The sequence below is a fragment of the Sipha flava genome, unplaced genomic scaffold (genome assembly GCF_003268045.1).
Source record: "Sipha flava isolate LNK unplaced genomic scaffold, YSA_version1 275_pilon_pilon, whole genome shotgun sequence".
In the NCBI taxonomy this organism is placed as follows: domain Eukaryota; kingdom Metazoa; phylum Arthropoda; class Insecta; order Hemiptera; family Aphididae; genus Sipha; species Sipha flava.
The window spans coordinates 771507-783053 of NW_020272940.1; positions in this window are offsets into that span (position 1 = coordinate 771507).

Below are 11547 nucleotides of genomic sequence, written 5' to 3' on the forward strand. Positions count from 1 at the left end.
CGGGACATTATGATCAAAAAAGGGACAATCCCGTTTTAAACGAGACGTCTAGTCACCCTAAATTAATACCTACTGTAAGACTATATTATGGTTTTACAGTATGTGTATCATGTAAAAGAATAATAAATTAAATATGCGGTAAACCATTTTTTTTTTGTCTTATGCCTAATTTTATAACACGCGTGTTATTTCTTAAATACAAGTATTATTCATTCTAATATAAACTGTTTTTACGACTAATTGTATACCAAAATATATACAGCTATATACGTTAAAATTATAATAGTAATTATTATTTTCATTTACCTCTTACATTCAGATAATTATTTATTTTGACTATGGCAAAAAGACTGGCTTCTTTGTTTTACTTAGTTCACAGAGTAAATGTCAAATCAATGAAATACTATACCATACCGGTATATGTATTTCCTCTTCCCCAGGTATATCCGTGAATATGGTTAGTATTATAATGAATGTACGTTCGGTAAACATGATATAAATATATAGATACCTAAATTAAGCGTGGCAGATGATGTTTTATGTAAGCGTTTACTGAAATATTTACCGTAAAATTAACTATGTTTATCCATTGCTGCGTGCAACATTTAGATATTTTGGCAACGTAAAGTATGTACAGGTATCTATAGACACACATAATAATAATATCTTTATGACCTCGTTACAAACGTAAATATTAAAGATTCTAGAGTGTTTTTTTTTTTCGCGAAAAACATCGAAGTTTTAGGTGTATGTATATTGACTCAGTTATACACTAGGTGAAACAATATTGCAATTTATAATACAGAATTATCTTTGTTAAACGGCCATTTTACTGCAATATCCACCGGCACAATAGATTCTGGGAAATCGTTTTCACCTATTTATTTATATTTATTAGTTTGTATGAACACCAAAAATAAAATAAAAACCGTAAATAGTTCACAAAAAGTAATTTATACGAATGTTTATACATTCGTATAAATTGTTTTTTGGTTCGCTGTTATTTATCCTATTGATGTGTTTTGTTCACATAGTTTCATTAAGCATTTGATTCCGAAAGAATTGTTTTATTTATTTTTTTTTTTTTTTTTATATCGCAACCTTCGAGAAATAATGTTTAATTTAAATTTTGTTGATGTAATCGATATATCAGAGGTCCATTAGCCATTGTTTACCGTTGCAGTATTAGTTTTGGTTCACATAACATCACATTGAACCGTGCCTTAGGTGTACATTTTTCATTTCCATTCTCGATTACGTCAAAACGTGCGCGCGCGTTGGCATGTATTTGCACCGGAGCGCGTTCCACGATTAATAACTATATTATAATTCATTTTTATTACGTATACGAGACCTTGAAATTGAGCGATTCTCATGTGCCCGGGGTTCGGGTTTCAAGACGAAACGTTCTCGCAATAACGGTGCGCATTTCTTTTCTTGGTACCCGCCATCGCATTATTACTGTTGTTATTATTATGACTGTTGATATACCGTGCCTGTACCAGGGTAACAGGCAATACGACGACGATAGGTTGGCGTGTACTTAACTGGCCGTGGGGCGAAGAGAACGATTGGCACGGGCAAGGGTGGTGTACGGCGGAGGTGCTCTCGAAAACGACCGTGCGTGGAGAGAAACAGCCGAAAACCACGTCGTAGATATTGTCGCCGATCAATCAACGTCAAGCAAAACACCCGAGAAATCCACCTTCCTTCAACGTCGTACAGTAAGAAACTCACGGTTTTACCGTTCCGTTGTCGCCGGGAAGTTGCGTGCGGGTGAATGGAAGAAAAACTGACTTTAGTAGAACACACACACACACACATTTACACACACATATATATATAAAACCTAACCTAACGTATATATACACACATCGAGACTATTACGATTGCAAACAAATCACATACACGCGAACGCACCATTTGCCTTCCGGGGGCAAGGTACGACGGGTGGTGGCAGATAACGACGAAGACGTATAGAAGCGTGGTGAAAATATATATTTATCAAACACATCCGTCAAACCGTTGTGGCCACGTTCATCATGTCCATAACATATCGTTGTATACGATATAAGGACGACTTTTAAATCGTTCTAAATTCGGCCGGTTAAGATGGAAAGCAATCGCGACCACTACAGTCCATAATGCAGAGACGGCCATATGTACTAGGCATGAATGATCACGAGAATAGCAATTAAATCGTGCATTCGACGAGTATCAATGTATTTTTTGAACCCGGTTCGTTATTGTTATCATTATATTTTCGACTTCTGCACGTTTCCAGTAAGCGGGCCATCTAGACGGACACCTGATCGTACTGTGTGAATTATAGTTTTTGCTCAATCCTAGGATTTGAGATTTTCCACAACGTTTTCTATTGTTCGACGTTTTTGTCACAATATTTCCAACACTTGTATTCAACATTACGAAGTAATTATTCGCCCATCGAATCTATACGTTTTCAAGGTCTTCAAAGAGGAATCAAAATTTTGAGAGTCTGCTTTGGGTTGAATTTTTACCAAAATTCTGGAAAACTACAATGATTTACTGCACTGTGAAAATTAATTTTTTTTGTAAAATTGAGCGAAATTTACGGTTTTAACAAAGTAAGTAATTACTATTGTTTGACAGTTTAAAAAAAAAGAGCTCTTGATTGGAAAACCATGGTATTTTATTAAAATAATTCTCTTGGACGCGATTGGTCGCATTTATTTTTAAATCCGATCGTCCCTTTTCGGATTGTATCTCGATCGTTTCCCGTTAACTTTTGTCCCGTCTTACCATTTCAGCAGTCCGTTTGATTTTCCGACCGGCCGTTTTTCCAATGTGGCTGGATGAATATTTGAAATTTCGACGACTAAGCATCAGCCCAATCGGAACGATCGGTACCTGTTCCTCTCACATCGCCGGGATTCTTTGCAAGATTTTCGTCGTCATTGGTAATCACTACCGCCGCCACCTTCGTTTCTTACTGATGAGAGACTGGTATCGATTCTGCTTGCAGTAGTAGTTTCTTTTTTTTTCTTTTTCCATCCGTCGCGTCCAATTTTTTTTTTCGTTTTCTTTTCAAACGTTTATTTTGAAATCGTTTTTAAGTGCGTTTTATTAATTCTTCGTACTACGCTTTAAACATATTATTTAATATATTTAATATTCGATTTGTTTTACCGACAAATAATCTGATGTTTTCATTACATATATTGATTTAATGTGAAAAACTGTAATGATATTACTAAACGCATACACACAGCTATAAAACGAAGAAAACATGGTGCGTATTGCATTTTAATTATAATTTGTTTGTTATACGTATTAAATACATTCAATACGATTTATTTTGTCAAACAATTGAAGGAGATAGATGTTGTATGATTTCATTATACTTTTTCATTGGAATGGAATAATTCAATTGATTATTGGTGCTAATGATATACTATTAAATACAAACACAACTATAAAATAAAGAAAACATGGTATGTATTACATTTTTTAACTCTTTTTTTTCAGTTACATATATTGAATGTTATTTTTATCGGTTTTAATAAATGAGTCTTATAGTATCAGTCCTTACACTTAGATGAAAGGAAATTAACACTTTTATGATATTATGAAAATAAGAAAACCCAATAAGTTTTACCTTTTTTGTAAATTATTTTCATTATACCATATATGTTTTAAATGTGTTTTTAAAATTTGTTAATTACATTAATTATATTTTCATAAACACAATGAGATATAAAAATTATATACAATACTTTTTATAATTCTATTGCTCACACATATGTTTATTAAGTCTATCGTTTGACTATGAATCAATTGTGTCTTTAAATTATGTTAAATAATTATAAATTTGTTTTTTAAATATGTTAAATACATTAAATTTGATTTATTTTTCCTCATAATATATAGAGAAATAACTGTTGTATGTTTTTATTATACTTTTTTCATTGGAATGGAATTTTATTCAATGTGTTATTGGTGCTAATGATACTATTAAAAACAAACACGGCTATAAAATAAAGAAAATATGCTACGGATTCCACTATAATATTAATATCTTTTTAAAATATCTTGAACTATATTGTTTACTTTGCCCATAGTGGGTTACAGAGTAATGGATAACAAAAGCTCAAACAGTAATACTGTTGTATTTTACTTTTCTCCTAATATTGCAAGAAAATGTTATAGTCTTATTATAGTTTATTTATTAACCGTATCTTACTGGAACGCTGTGTAATAATAAAAATATTTGATTTGATTATGTTATGTTTCATATTTTTATACATTATCTTCATATATTCTTTAGGGTTAAAAGCACATATATGCTCTGATTACAAGAAACTTCCACACTCTGTATTTTATAAATTATTTATATTTTATATTTTTATATACCTATTCCCTCTGTATAACTTTTAATTATTGACGATTAGTACTTTTATGTACTCTGAATGTGTAATATTTTATGTAAAACCTAACTTACGCCAACATTTATTTATATACACCTGTTATAACGTATTCACTTATCGCACAATTTTTTTTTCAGACAACATCAAATAAGTCTATCTATCTATCTAAGTAATATTACTATCACAGGCGTGCGCACAAGGGATACCAGCTGTGCCCGGATACCTTCCAAAACGTTCTAAACTGGACCTTACAATTTAAGTGGCAGACTATAAAGGGCCCGTATTTTAACTGATTCGGCTCAAACTAAATGCAATTTATTCTAAATCATTTGGTAAAAAGTAAACGAAGTTTCGCAATAGAAACAATAAAACAAAATGTCCTAAATTTTCGTGCAAACATTTTTTATGATAATATAACAGCTACAATCAATTGTAAAATTACAACATGATTTAAGCTATCCGAGAAAAATATATGAGAAAACATGTGCGTTGGGACTAATATACCACAATATTCAATATATAATTAAAGTTATATTTATTTCATTATTTATACATAATGATTTATTAAATTTCTACGTATTTTGTTAAAATAGGGTCCAAAAGTATTGTAGGTACCCCTTGAAATACAGGTCTGTTCACGCTTATGACCGTAGTACTTTTAGAAAAATTATTAGGTGGAAGTTTGCTAGATAGCGAACGCCTTTGACGCCGAAGGCGTCTCAGTTTTCCACCCGTATATTATCAATAGTAATAATTATCACAAGTGGTAAATTGTACATACAAATGTTTTGAATATTATTAATATTAATAATATTAATTACTAATAAATATGTTAAGTGAATTTCACCTAAAGTGAGGCACACAGAAGCTAGTTATAACTAATTTATAAATTATATTTAATTTTATATTTTAAATATTACGTCACATCATTCATAATAATGACCTATGAAGTGTTATTAGTCATTAACTACAAACGATTTGATCTTATATTATTCTTCAGCTGACATTATAATGATCAGTTTTTTCTTTTAGTTTTATTTGCCTTTGTTAAGGACAACAATCTCGAATTTAAAATAAATTAAGAATTAATTGAAATGAAAATAAACTGGTGAAATCATAACGAAATTCCAATAAGAACAATGTCAATAACGTACTGCCACCATTGAATAAAGCATTATTACACGGTGACTCGTATAGGCAATTGTATTACATTCATGCATACGATTCTTTAAAACATTGATTTTATGTAATCTTGTTATTTAAAATTTTTATATTTTCTTACCATTTCGGACATTCTATTTTCATAAAATACCGAGGTAGGAACATTGTGCTGAGATAGTTGTTGTTTCCCTTGGTATTAATTTTCATACCGATTTTTAGGTACACAATCTTCTATTATTTGAAGATAATTGTAAATATTTTTAAATTGTTTACTGATTTACCATGTATACTAACAAGTATGGTACTCCAGAATCACTACATATGCAATTGTTTAATACTAATAAACTAATATGGCATAATATTAACTATTAATTCAAGATTTGAAATTCATTAGCTTTATTTTACAATGATGAAATTAATATTCGGTGGATAATTAAAAATGTGGTATACATAATTATAGTAAAAAGTATTAAATCTAAAGTTTAGAGGTTTGGCTTACCAAATTGGTCTTATTTAAATGATCTATTTATACACAAATATTTATCATTTATTGATTAATTTTAGAATTATAAATAAACATGCACATTACTATGATTAAAATCACTATTTCCTTGATTAATCAATAACAAAATGATCTAATCTAAATTTCTACCACATACAATATGTTTTGAAAGTTTGAAATTAAGTAGATTATATTATTATATAACAAAAATATGATAAAAATGTAACTCTATAGAGTTTTTTTGTTCTTTACGTACCTGATTGCATTTTTTATCTTCTTGAACTTAATTTCAGGAAAAAATATTAAGAGAACGTAATACACCAGTAATTTGAACGTAAAATACGTTTTACGTGAAACAAAAACCATTCAACGCAAATTTATCATAATGGCTTTATTTTTTGTTTTTTTAAAAATAGCATTATTTGTGATGGAGTTTTTTATATCTTTTTACTAACAAAAATGGATTTAAAGTTATTTATACCTATGTTATAACTTGTATAATTTAACTTTTTTTGGCTAGCTAAAAAAAAATTATCGAACAAATAAAAATTTTACATCATAGAATATAATTTCTCAAAAAAAAAAAAAAAAGGAGCACCTACTATAAGTATTTAACGAATGTTTTTCTCCTGCGCATTATGGTTTTCCTAAATAATAATTTCATTTATAGATCTTTAGGTATAATTTTGATCACGAGTCATGTACTTGCATGTATGCGCTTGTTGCTTTATCGTCATCAGGGGTAAACTTTAAATTTAACGTCTTTTAAATTTTTTTATTTCTTATAAATAATCAAATTATTTTATTTTTTTATTTTTGGAAAAGTATTAATTCAATACATTTTTCAAAAAAATACATAAAAATATACATTACATGAAATATACTACATGATTCTCAGGTTATAATATTTCTTCCTATTTAGCGCAGTGGTGTATTTTTAAACGTCACAATGTCTATATTCGATAAAGAAATCTGAATTGGCTCTTTTTCATAACGATAGTTAATATTTTGTCAATTGTAGACCAAAATTATAATTATAAATGTTTAAAGTTTCAAAATGTAAAAAGAAAAATTTAATTTAATTGAAAATGTGTTAAATATCTCAATTCTATTATTCTGAAACAAGATAAATTATTTTGATAAGTATATGAAAAATATTTATCATAATATTGCTTCTTATATAATTGTAATTTCTGTTCATTCAATGCGAAAATTTTAAGTCACAAATAAAAAACTGATAGTTTTTGATTCATACGTGAACCTTTTAAAACACAATATATAGACATTTTATTATTTATTAACTATGAATGCAAAAATCTTGTATGTTGTTTCGTTACCATTCACATGTAAACGCATGTACTCTTATGCGTAATATATATTGTGTCTTAACCATCTACTTGAAAAATTACGTGTGGATGAAAGCAAAGAAAATGTATTGTTTTCAAGAAAACGAACTAGAATAAATTATGTCATTGAAATATTTAGAAGACAAATATCTTTTTATGTTTCTATTTTACTATCTGAAATATGATATAAAAATTTGATCAAAAATAACAGAAGAGAAATAAGAATGGGTGGTTTTATATTTTTTATAATAATATTTTTAACAATTTATCCATAGTTCGATTGAATTTTACTCTATTTTATAATTAATACTGAAATAAATGTATAATAGTTAAAAAAATGTGCAATCTAATTATCTAGTTTTATATTTATTTAATGTACAATTATTTAAAAGAATAAATTATTTATAAAATAATGTAAATTATGTTAATTAAATAATTTTTTGAATTATATTCTTATAAATTTTATAAATTCACTTGTTCTCCACAAATAAGCTATTCTTATAGTGAAAAATATAATGCAATTTAAAATATGTTTGTTTAATATATTACTTGAAACGATTATTTAATATACACATGTTTTTACGATGTTTCCAGATGTGTTGTGTTATTTGAATATTGAATTCAGTTGAAGCGATTTCATTGTACTTTGTAAAAGCACTTTGTAAATGTATGACTGTTGCAGATCCTTAAATTTATATAAAGTAGTACGAATTATAGCTGGTTTAAAATTATGTTCTTTTGAATTTAGATATCGTGACATTTGTATTTGCTTTAAATCATTTAAATTTATTTGTTGACCATTATTTGTTTTGCGCTGTAATGTTATATAGATACTTCAGATATTTTTTCATATTAATAAAGTTATACCTGTATTTTTATTTAAAAATAAATATTCTGAGTGTAAATCTGATAACGCAACCGAATTCATGAAATATCATTATTCCCTTGTTTCAAACACTTTATTATATATTATACATTTTTAATATTTAAATGTTTTTTATTATATATATATATTATGTATTATAAAAAACTGAAAAAAAATTCTCGTCAATATAACTTAATTTATTTGAAAATTAAATAATTAAATAAGAATCATACAAAGTTAGAAAATATAAGTAAAAACTCATATGATTTTAAAGAGTAAACGACTAATAACTGAGTGAAATATAATGAAAAATAATTAAAATTTAATGGTCAACTTTGATAAGAAAATAATTTAACTGTGAACATATTAACGATGAAATCAACTTAAATACGAATCACGAGAATAATAATAATTATGATGTTAATAAAGCAGATACAAATTAAATACTTGCCTTTATTTTAATTGATTGCATTGCCATGTGCTTTTCACAGCAATCATATTTTATAAACGGTTTACCTAATTAAAAATCAAGTGAGAATTTAATTTAATTACAAAACCGATTGGTTGTCCTTTTAGGGAAAAACTTTTGACGGGTTTCCGATATAGAGACATATTTTTCAATTTGTTTAGATCACTGACTTATTAAAAAGTTTAAACTTATAAACCTTTATAATTAATTAAAAAAATTAAGTCATAATTTATTTATATTTTATTTTTGCTTTTCAATTGAAATGATTCGTAATAAAAAATTAATCAAAAAGAAATCCATGATTTCGTTTGAAGTCTGAATATGTAAATTTTATTGTAAACATGAGTGTCATATTCAAAATAATGCACGTTTCATAAATTGATAAAATTAAATATTTACTGAGCCGTAGAAATAATAATGTTATGCATAGTAAAGAAATAAACTTATTTAAAATTCGAAATGCATGTAATACAAATGTTTATATTTTAAAATTTATATGCGTTGGATTTATTCGATGCAGTTGGGAAAACTATATAACAAAATTACAGTAGGCACATCACAATATTTCGAATATTTGAATACACTAACTACATACGATAAATGCTTTACGGTGACCATGTAGAAAATAAAATAGATGTATTTTAAGAACTGTACTGTAATTTAATTATATAATTTTTATTCGTTTTCTACCAGTATGTGTCATGGACTAAAACCGAAACAGAAATTAACCGGTTAACCTTCAAAATTTAGAAACTAACCAGGAATTTTATTAAAAAAAAAAAAAAAAAAAAATTAAAAATAATAAACTTAACCATAACATTTATTTTAAAACGGTTAATTTTGGTTATTAGTTATATCTTTTTAGTTTAAATTCAATTAAATTTTTATAATGTTTTTTTCCTCTTGCTTTAAAAATTATTATTATTAATGTTTAAATATTTACATAAATAAATGTTTATGTATTGAATTATGAATGCGTAACCTAAAATATTATTATATGGGTAACGTATGGCTGGTTTTAAATTAAAAATGTATCATCAGATGTATAGGGTACATAGTTAATAAAGCCGCGATTTTATAAATATATAAAAAAATTTATATTTTTTTTTTACTTTAGTCAGCTAAATCGCAATCCAGTTAGAACGTAAATACAAATATACTATTTGAGAAAAAAAGAAAAAACGATCACAGAAGTTAGTATAATAATATACTTAGTTATTAGTAGCCACCGCGATAGGTTGTTCTCAGCGCTCTGTTCAATCCCAACGTTTGTGTTTTTTATAATTTATCTTATTCAATGAATCCTAAAAATAATAGTATATAAGTATATAGTATATAGTAATAGTAGTTCTCCTTAAGATCGCAATCTTCCAAGTACTTAAAAAAAAAAAAAAAATACAAGAACTAGTAGTGTTGCCTCACTCTTCCTTATATAAGTAAAAATAGATTCGCTCCACTTCTAACTTTTCAAGTCAGCAATGAAACGGACGACACTACAGATGAGGTCAGTACTCAACAACCACAGGTTAGTCCAACAATTCCACTTATTTACGAATACAACATTTCTGATTATGAAAACTTTCATGCATCATTAGTCAATATAACTTTTGATAAATTCTCCATCTCGAACACAAAATCTGTTCTCAAAATTAAACTTGGATTCTATTGACTATTATAGAACCGTAACAAAGCTTTTCGACGATTCCGGTATAGAATACCATACCTAAAAATTCATAAAAAACAAAAAACTATTCATTACCATTAGGAACCTCTCTGTAAATATATCTGAAGCTTATATATATAAAGAACTCGTAGATCTGAAATTCGGAGTAGCCTCAGTCACTTGCCTTTAAAATAAAATCAAAACTCCAATACCTATCATAGTGCTACTACTAACCAAATTATCTACTGAGATTTACTCTCTAAACTAGTGATTCCCAACGTGGGCGATATCCCCCCTTGTGGGCATTTTTTATTTCGAAGGGGGCGCTAAGGGGAGCGCTCATTTATCATTTACATTTGTATTGTTTATAACTGATTGCAATGAAATATAAAACTGCGTAGAGTAAAAAAATAATTTAAAATACCAAATGTAATACGAGTATATAGAATTATGTAGGTATAATATTTTTAGACGTTTATATAACATCTAAATAATTATCTTATCGGACTATAGATTCTAGGTATTAGGTAGGTGACAATAATAGCTTAACGTTGTTATTGTCTTATGGGACTTATCGTATCCATCGACATACTTGGTCGAAAAAGACTTTAATGTGGTTCAACAACTTTTCAATCAAATCAAGAAACAAATTAGAAATATGTGAAAGAAGAGATTTAAGACTAATACTGACTTCTTTTGAGCCAGATATAATTTCGTTCGGGAGAAACCATCAATCTCAGGGCAGTCATTAGTCACATAAGTATGTTTTGTGTTATTATTTTATATTAGGAATTTCAAAATCAAATTATATAATTCATATTATTAGTAAGTATTTAAATACAAAATGAACTAAATTGTAGCGTTAAAATGTTAAATAATATTTTTCTTTAATTAAATAGTTTATTAAAAAATAAAATGTTAATCTTTTGAAAATATTGATTGGGAGGGGCTGGTATGAAATTTTTAAAATATAAAAGGGGCGTTGAGTAAAATTAGGTTGGGAAACATTGATCTAAACAGACTCTTGCATTGTGTAGTAGCGGTAGAACCAAGGCAACCTTCCAAGGGAATTTCTCAATGTACTAACTGTTAGCATTTTTCGCATATAAAAAAGTTTTGTCACTTACCACCTAGA